We start from the raw sequence: 9,611 nt of genomic DNA, 5'->3' as shown, positions 1-9,611 counted from the left end.
TATGTCGCCCTGTCCCCCGCCATTTCATTGCCCTGCTCCCAGCTCACACCATCCTCTTTCATATAACTCTCCACTTCATATAAAGGTAAATAAATAGCAAGTAAGAAAAAAAGATTTACATAAGAGACATGTATGCATATTCGATGAAAATGTGCTAATAGACAGACGGAAAATGACTGAGTGATCTACAATGGGTCAATATTGGTTTATCAAAAAAGGTACAACGAATAGTCACGTTTATGGTATGGTTATGTAAACAGACAGGCAGACAGACAGACAATGAGGCACACATGAGAGACAGTTATATATAGAGTTTTATTTTAGATTTACATGTTTTAACAGGTAATTATGTACTGTACTCGTGATAGGCAGACAGACAGAAAGACGCACAGACATCAGACATATACAGACAGACAGATAGATAGATACATAGACAGACAGATAGCCGGATATATAGACCTTCTGAGATCCAAAGACAGATTATATATATATATATATATATATATATATATATATATATATATATATATATATATATATATATATATATATATATATATATATATATATATATATATAATATTGTTTCTGATTGCCTCAGTACAGTGACGTGCTACTTATTCTTGCTACTACCAGATGATTTTGTTTATCTTAGAGCACCGGAGTAAAGAAGGAGTAACGAAGGACGTACCAAAAGCCCTTCACTTTGAAAGGTTTCTAGTTGAATGAGTTTATGGAGTGGGAGCAAGAATTAAATTAAGAACGGCGTCTTTGTAGCTATTGTAGTTGGTGCTTAACTCCGGTCTGTCTGGCCGAGCAAACTGGTCCGCCGTAGGCAGGCAGCCATCCCGATGGGGCGTACCGTTTGTGTTGTGTCAGCAGTCTGAGCGTGGCGTGTGTTGTGCAATGCTCCACTATGTGTGTTATGTTGTGTGGGACTATTCTGCAGGCGGAGCACGTGTCATTTATGAGTCCACCCGACCCGAATCTGAGCTGAAAACTGAACAGAATTGGGTGATGTCCTGAGGCCAGCTTAGTGAACGTGATCATTTCTGTTTAAGGATACCTATGTGAATGGGGTGAGGGAACTATAATGTGGTGCTCTGATAAAACCGTTGTATTGCCCTGCGCGTAAAATGCGTATCTTGGTGTCTTATTTTTGTTTTGAAAGGATTTAACACTACAGTGCAATGACGCCGTTTTTCTTCCATTCTAGCTGCCATCAGACAATTTTACTCAGCGCTGGAATGATATATGGCAGCGAAGAGGAAAATGAAGACTGTAAATTGCGTCAGTACCAGGGATCTCTCTTAGTCACTGACAACAATGACATTATTTCTTTTTTTCCCATGACTGTAACAAATCATATTACAGGGGATTAGCTGTAACCTTTATTAACTCGTTCTTTAGAAGGGAACTGTTGTTCAGAACACAATCGTCTGCTGTTGGCATTAATAAACTACAAACGCCTTCGGACTGACGGGGTGCTGCTGAATAAAGCTGTCGGGTAGTAACAGAAAAAGCATCGTCGTAACAAGAAGGTTAAACTGAGGGTGACGTTGTATGCAAAGCCAAAATTTTTGATGAGGCATTTATGAAACATACGGTCGAATGTTTAAAACATAACCTCTTCAGTCCAGTGACACAATTCTTAATTCTTGTTATCACCTCGCGATTTCATTCAGATAAGGAGAGAATTTTAAAGAAGAGATTAGGTATAGCCTTAATCAAACACTTAACTGCTAATGATCCTACTTATGTCAAATAAAATCATCTGGAAGTAGGAAAATAAACTAATAAAATACATCATGGGGTCTAAACAGGTTAACTCGAGAAAGGGAGGGGAAAGAAAGATCTTGCTTGCTGAGGGTCGTTGAAGAAACGCCTGTGATGGTTACATGTGATTAGCCAGCGTCCCACACTACAGAGGGCAGTCAGCAATGCTACAGGGAGGCCGGAAGCGCTGTCCTCGTCACGTGCTACAATACTGCTGTAAAAAACTTGACATTTGCCTTTCCCTTCGCGAATTAAGTTTCATGTATACAACTGTAAAGCCCGTATTCTTAACACCAAAAATGGCGAAAGGAGGACAGTTCCTCATTTTTTTTTTTTTTATCCGAATCACGTGATAATGACAGGACACGTCTGGCCTCTCCAGTACTGTTACTGACTGTACCCGGTAATGTGGTGGGCAGTCTGGTCATACCTAGGAGCTATATTCGTCGTATAACTATTCGTCAAATATTAGTGCCTGACAGCCCCTCCGCGATTAAAGTTTTAAATGTATGGCAGTTAGGGTGACAGTGATGTGCACACGGCTTCTCAGCATTTCTTCTACATGCCCCCTTTAGCGTCATATGCAGCTTAACCACAGTAAGTGCTCATAACTGTTCCACAAACGGACGTCAGAATTAGGGGGCTTGCCTACACCTTCATCCCAAGAGAACGCCTGTTATATTATGTTCTTAGTACTTCCAGGCGACGTGACCGTTTCAACCATAGGACGTCACTTATTTACATTCTCGGTACCTCCAAACGATTATATCCAGCTTAGGTGGGACTTTCCGAACTATAACGGTTAAATACAGCTTTCTTTAGAAAGAGAGACCTTTCCTAAACCGATGAAACTCCTCAAGTTACAGAAAGACTTTATATATTATGACACGATGGACCTAAGACATTAAGCTATTCCATGAAACGACGTCTTGTTTATTCTCTCTTGCCTGAGCCAGAAGGTTTCACTCGGCGGCTGGGAAACCTATCGAGGTAAAGAAGAATTTAATGAAGACTTTAAAAAACAGTCTTCATTAAATTCTTCGTACCCTGATATCATTTTTAGATTTTGCTACATCCAGACAGGCTAATTCTGCTTTAGGTTGGAGTTTCGTAGTGAAGGAGTTAAAAGATGGGTAGAGTAACTTTCTTATCCTTGTATATATAGTAGCTAAAGAGTTTGCTTCTTAACCTGACAAAGAGAGCCATGTTTTGAATCTTTGAGTAGATCTTGTGAAAATAAGACAGACAGACAAACAGACAGACAGACAGATAGGCAGATGGACACCGATGGAGAGAGAGAGAGAGAGAGAGAGAGAGAGAAGCATAAAATATGATGGAGACAGTGTGTTGGGAAGAACGGATATGGCCCCGCTGAGAGTACACGAAGGGGGGGGGGGAACGTATGGGGAGGGAGCGAGAGGGACAGTGCAAGGAGAGGTGAAGAGATAGGGAGGTGCAGATGGGGAGAGCACGTAAAATCATGGAGGGAGGGAGGGAGAGAACGCTGAAGCATGGAGGGAGGGAGAGAATATAGAGGCATGGAGTGAGGGAGAGAATGTAGAGGAAAGAAAGGTGGGAGGGAGGGAACGTAGAGGTAAAGAGAATGCGAAAGAAGAGACGTGGAGGCAAGGAGGAGGGAAGACAGGAACGTAGATGCAGGGTGAGAGGGCGGGAGGAAGGGAGGAAGGGGATGTAGGGTCATGGGAGGGAGGGAAGGAGGAGGGGAAAATAAGGCCAAGGGAGGGAAGGAGGAGGACAGCGTAAGACCAAGAGATGGGGGGAGGAAGGGAACGTAGAGGGAATGATGGAGGGAGGGAGCATGAAGGAAGGGAAAGTACAGATAGGGAAGAAAGGGGGGGGGGATGGGAAGGAGGGAGGGAACGTAGAGGAGAGATGAGATCGTATAAGGAGGGAGGGAGGAAGGGAAAGGAAGGTATAGAGAAGGAGGGGGAGGGAGAGAAAGTAGAGGCAAAGAGGGAGGGAGGAGGAAGGGAGGGAGAGAACGTGAAACGGAGAGAGGGAAGGAGCGTCGACGGAAGGTAGAGAGAAGACGAAGGAAAGGATGGCAGGCAGGGAGGGACTTAAGGAGGAAAAGACGGAGAGACAGACGGAAGGAGGGAGAGAGGGAGGTAAGAACACTGGCGGGGTAAGATGGAGGAAGGGGAACGTTAAATGAGACAGACATGGAAGGAAAGCAGGAAGGAAGGAGGAAGTAATGGGGGGAAGAGATAGGGAAGGATGGAAGGAAGATGAGAATTTAATAAAGCAGAGATTCAGACGAAGAGCGAGAGGAGGAAGAGATACAGGGGACTGGGAAGGAAGTAAAGGAGGAAAGGGGGAAGGAGAAACTTTATCCTTCACCCCGATGATGTAATCTATATTGTATTTCTGCAACCACCAGGCCTAGACGATTACAATCAGCTTTGGTGGGACTTTTCGAGCTGGACGGGTTAGAGAGCTTTCCTTAGCCCATATTCCATTAGAAGAGCATCTTAAGGTTAATGAAATCGTTTGGTGGTGTCAAGAATTTGTTTGTGGTTATACGCCATCAGAATAAAGGGATAAATAAGGCAGATATTCAGAGGACGGATGTACGAGGAAAAGAATGGAGATAAAAAGGGCGATAGCATGGAAAGGTAAAAGGAGAAGCAGGAAGCAAAGGTGGGGAAAAGTATGAATGCGAGAGGAGATTAGAAGAGATATCTGTAGGAGGAGAGGAAGAGAGGGAGACAGAGGACGGAGGCAAGGAGAGGGGTGATTAAGATAGGGAAAAAGAAGGAGGAAGGAGAAAGATGACTTCAGTGGAGGAAAGACGGACGCAATGAGAGAAATAGAAGGAGAGGGAAAGACGTGGGAAGGAAGAAGGGAAGGAGAGAAAGAAGTGAAGGACAGGACGGAAGGAGAGAGAGAGTGAGATGAAGAGAAAGACTGAAGGAAAGGAACGAGAAAAGAAAGCAAAGAGAGAAGAAGAAGAAAAGAGGAGGAGAAAGAGGGAGAGAAGGAGGAAAAATATGGAAATGATAACGAAAGGGATGGAGGAGGTAAGGAAAAAGGGGGAAGAAGGAAAGTGGGACGGAGAGCGACAGAAGAGAAAAAGAATGGAAGGAATAATATACAGGCAAGGTGGAGAGTATGGGAAAAAGAAGGAAAATGGGGCAATGGGAAAATGACGGAAAGGAAGGCAAGGAGAAAACATCGAGTAAAATATGAACAAGAGAATGACAAAAAAAGGAAATGGGGGAAAAGGAAGGGAAAGGAAGTGTCAGAGGGTAAAAAGAGAGGGACGTAGGGGAAAAAGAGGGAAGGAAGAAAAGGAAGTGAGGGAAGAGAAGAACATTTAGGAAGGAAAAATGGTAAGGATGGTGGGAATAAGAGAAAAAGAGACGGAAGGAGCGAACAAATGTTGGACAAGGGGAAAAAGTGTGAAAGAGGGTAAAAAAGAGGGGAGGAAAGGGAAACTGAGAGGAGGATGGAGGGGGGGAAAAAGGGAAGGATGGGACAGAGAGACTACAGTGGGTTGTAATGGACATGAACTGCAATAGGATGAAGGAACATGGAAGAGGAATGGAGGCAGGGAAAGGGGAGACAGTAGGAGGGAGGGAGGGAGGGAAAGAAAGAGAGTTGGAGGGGAATAGATTGGAAGAAGTATGCAGGGAGAACGAGAAAAAATAAAAACAGAGGTGAAAGAAAGGAAGGAAGGAAGGGTGTGGAGAGAAAAAGACGGAATATATGGGGTGAGAAAGACAGACAGGGAAGGAAGGAAGGAAGGAAGGAAGAGTTGGAGAAAGGGAAGATGAAGCAAAGAATAATAGAGGAGAAGGAGTGGAAGAGATGGCTGTAAGAAAACAGGGGATAATAACAAGGTAAAAGGAACGGAAAGGAGAGGACGGGAGGGAAGCCGAATGAAGAGGAAAAGAGAACAGTAAAAAGAGACAAAAGGAGTCAAAAGAAGAGTGGGACAGTGAAAAGTATAAAGAGAGAAAAGAAGAAGAGAAGAAAGAGAGAGAGGAGAGTAAAAGATGGAAGAAAAGAAAAAAGTAGGGTTGGAATATGAGGAAATGAGGGAGAGGATAAGATACTGGAAAAGGATGGGGGAAGAGGGTGGGATAGAAAGGGAGGAAGGGAAGAGGAAGGAAGAGCGAAAGAAGAGAGAGGGAGTGAGAATAAGAGAGTAGGGAGAGGAAACGAGACAGGAAAGGGAGGAAAAGAGAGAGGGGGAAGAGGAAGGGCGAGAGGAAAGGGAGGGAGGGAGTTCACAGCTTGACGGAAGATATCGAATTCCAGGAAATTTATAGTTTTGTGCTGGCCCGTCTAGGGGGTAAGGGAGGAGGGAGGGGGTAAGGGAATGTATGGGGGTTAGGGGGAGCTGTGGGGAAGCTGTGGGGGAGGGGGGAGAGGATCTATGGGGGACAGGGGCTCGGACGAAAATATGGAGAGAGGGAAGCATGAGAGATGAAGAACTGTGAGGAATAAGAGGGTGAAAATGGGAAAGCGTGTGTGTGTGTGTGTTGGGGGGAGGGGAAGGGGGGGATGAGAAGAAAGGGGTGTATGGGTGAAGTAAGTGTGTGTGTGTGTGTGTGTGTGTGTGTGTGTGTGTGTGTGTGTGTGTGCGCGCGCGTGCGTTGGGAGGGTAGGTGGTTGTGGGTTTGTGTGCATAGGGGTAAAGACGTGAAGAAAGGAGTGTGAAACGTACATGGACAAGAAAAGGGTGGAGAAGTGTAGATGAGTAAGTGAATAGAGCAGGGAGTGTGGATTTAAATACAGGGAGGAAAAACGGAGGAAGAAGGAAGTGCGGCAAGGAAGGAATGAGGAGGCAGAATACAGGAAGCGAATATGGGACGAGTAAGTGAGAAGCTGCAAAGTGAGAGAGGATGTGAAGAGGGATGTGATGGAGAAGACAGAAGGAAAGAGGGAGGGGTAGAGATCGTAAAGGGGAGAAAAAGAAGGAAATATAGAGGGTGTCGGTGGGGAGGGAGTGGAGTGGAGGGAGGGAGGGTGGAAAGGAGGGAGGGAGAAAGAAAGATGGAGGGAGGAAGGGAGAGCATAGTAGCAATACAAGAAGGTAATTCACGCGTCAAACATAACGTATGTGTCTTACATCTCTCTCTCTCTCTCTCTCTCTCTCTCTCTCTCTCTCCCTATGTATATATTTTTGTATCTTTTTGCCTGTCTATCTGTCTACCTATCTCGTATTATCCTGCTTCCCAGTGCTTAATTTCTCCAGGTTTTTTATTTCATTTGATTTTCCTGCCCATTCTTTTCAGTCCTTCACCTACTTCATCTGTCAAGGTTGCATTGCTTCTAAGACCTTGCCTCCTTGTGTACGTTTCCTCATCTTCTTCATCTTATCTTCATCTTTATCAAGGTCATCATCATCATCATCATCATCACCATCATCTTTGGTACTGTTTTCACCTTCATCTCCATCTTCGCCTCCATCTCCATCTTCTTCTTCTCCATCTCCACCTCCTCCTCCATCATGATTTCCACCTCCTTCTTTCTTTTCCTCCTCTTCCTCTTCTTCTTCTTCAATTTTCATGTCCACCTTCATCTCCATTTCCATCTTCTCTCTCTCTCTCTCTCTCTCTCCACGTCATCATCTGTCGGTCAGTTACCACACCAACCTCCTCATCTTAGTACCCCACCACACACGGGACCCCACACCACACTTTACCATACCCCACCACACCACACCACACTACACTACACAACACAACACACTACACCACAACCAGCCTACTCACCACACCTCAACATTCCATAACAAATCACACCTTACCACACCACACATCACATTCCAGCACACCACACCTGAATATCATACAACACCACACGAAACAACACCACACCACACCACACTACACTACACCACATCACACCAAACCACAGCACACTCCACTCCTCGACACTGTATCACACCACACCACACAACATCACATCACACCACACCACACCATACCCCATCATCCGACACCCCATCACATCCCTTTATATTTGCGATCCTCATAAGATCACACCATAACACATCACATTACAGCACATCACATCACACCAACACACCGCATGACATTACATCATATCACATCACATCACTTCACACTGTATCACATCACAACACATCACTTCACACTGTATCACATCACAACACATCATATCACATTACATCACACCATCACATATCCCATCACATCACACCAGTACACCATATCATATGTGTACATCGCATCACATCACACCAGCACACCATATCATGTTATGAGTACATCATATCACATCACATCGTATTACCTTACATTATATCACACCATCACATCAAACATTACACCGCATCACAGTATCACATCACATCATCATATCACATCACATCGCATTGCATCATATCGCATCGCATCACATCGCATCACATCACATCAGGTTTCGCCACAAGACTATCACATTACACCATTCCACACAATACTGCTAATTATGTTACATCACACCGTATCTCATCACACCACACACCACACCTCACAACACCATACTATAACATACCATACCGCATCGAACTCAACCTGCCTAACACAACACCACGTTACATCACATCCTGACTCACCACCACACCACACCTGAATCTTGGACATATAGTAACACAGCACCACTTCCTCAGCACAGCACAGAACCTAACACAGCAGTACACGTTGACTTGTACTGTAAGTCTTTTGGGAGATTTTGTAGCACTTCTTGGTACATGGTTTCTTCTGTACATTACATCCCATTAATCATGTATGTTGCTGATGCAGACTATGTCCATATAAACCAGTCAGTCCGATGATGTATTTTGTATTCTATTATCGCTACCTCCCCAAGTGTTTATTTAGTTCAGGTTATACTTTTCGAACTGTAGGCCTTCATTACAGCCTTCATTAACCGCTTCATTGCATGGTGTCTCTCCTAAGCCGAATACAATCGCCTAAAGGTGGTGCAATTAATCTGTACTAATGCGTCATCGGAGTGAAGTAGTTAAAGCGTTATGAGTTACACACAAGAAAATGTGAAGATGAAATACACAAAATAAATAGCAGGTGGGGAAGTGATGCGAAACCTCCAAATTCACCCAGAGAGCGACCCCCCTGCGAAACCTCCCATGGCACCGGGAATACGGCTTTGGGACCGTATTCAAAATGACTTTGGAGACTTCGTGATACCACATCCGAGGCAACTTATCCAGCGCATTACACCGCATTCTCTTATACTGTCACTGATGTACACAATATTGGCAATAAAATTATATAAACAGCATACTCGAAAATGTTCGTGCGCAATATGCATAATAAATCGCTAAGGAGGGGTTGCTATGAAGCCTTGGACGCTGTTTAGACTCTCCCCACCAATCAAACCCAATTCCAAAGCTACGATACCACAAGCCCAAACCCATGATACAAATACCCCCGCTAATACCAATACACCAGTCCTGTATGAGACAGCCCTAGCATGTATTCGATATGGACGGTGGGTGTTAGCGCCGAAGTGGTGACATGTAGAGGTGTATGGTATGTAGGAGGACTGCTGGGCCTTGATAGCAGGCTGTGAAGCCTATGCCCAGAGTCGGACACATAAAAAAAAAAAAAAAAAAAAAAAAAAAACCCTAAGATCAAATCAACGATGTCCCCCAAACCCAAGCCTACGATACCCCAAGCCCAAACCCACGATTCCCAACCCAAACCCACGATACCCAAGCCCAAACCCACGATACCTAAGCCCAAACCCGAGATACCCCTAGCCCAAACTCGAGATATCCCAATAAAAACCCACGATACCCTAGCCCAAACTCACGATACCCCAAGCTCAAACCCACA

This window comes from Coenobita brevimanus, chromosome 55 (genome assembly GCF_032717465.1).
Source record: "Coenobita brevimanus isolate Jiangsu-jjx chromosome 55, ASM3271746v2, whole genome shotgun sequence".
Classification (NCBI taxonomy): Eukaryota; Metazoa; Arthropoda; class Malacostraca; order Decapoda; family Coenobitidae; genus Coenobita; species Coenobita brevimanus.
The sequence above is the reverse complement of the archived record's forward strand: the minus strand, read 5'-3'. Positions refer to the sequence as shown.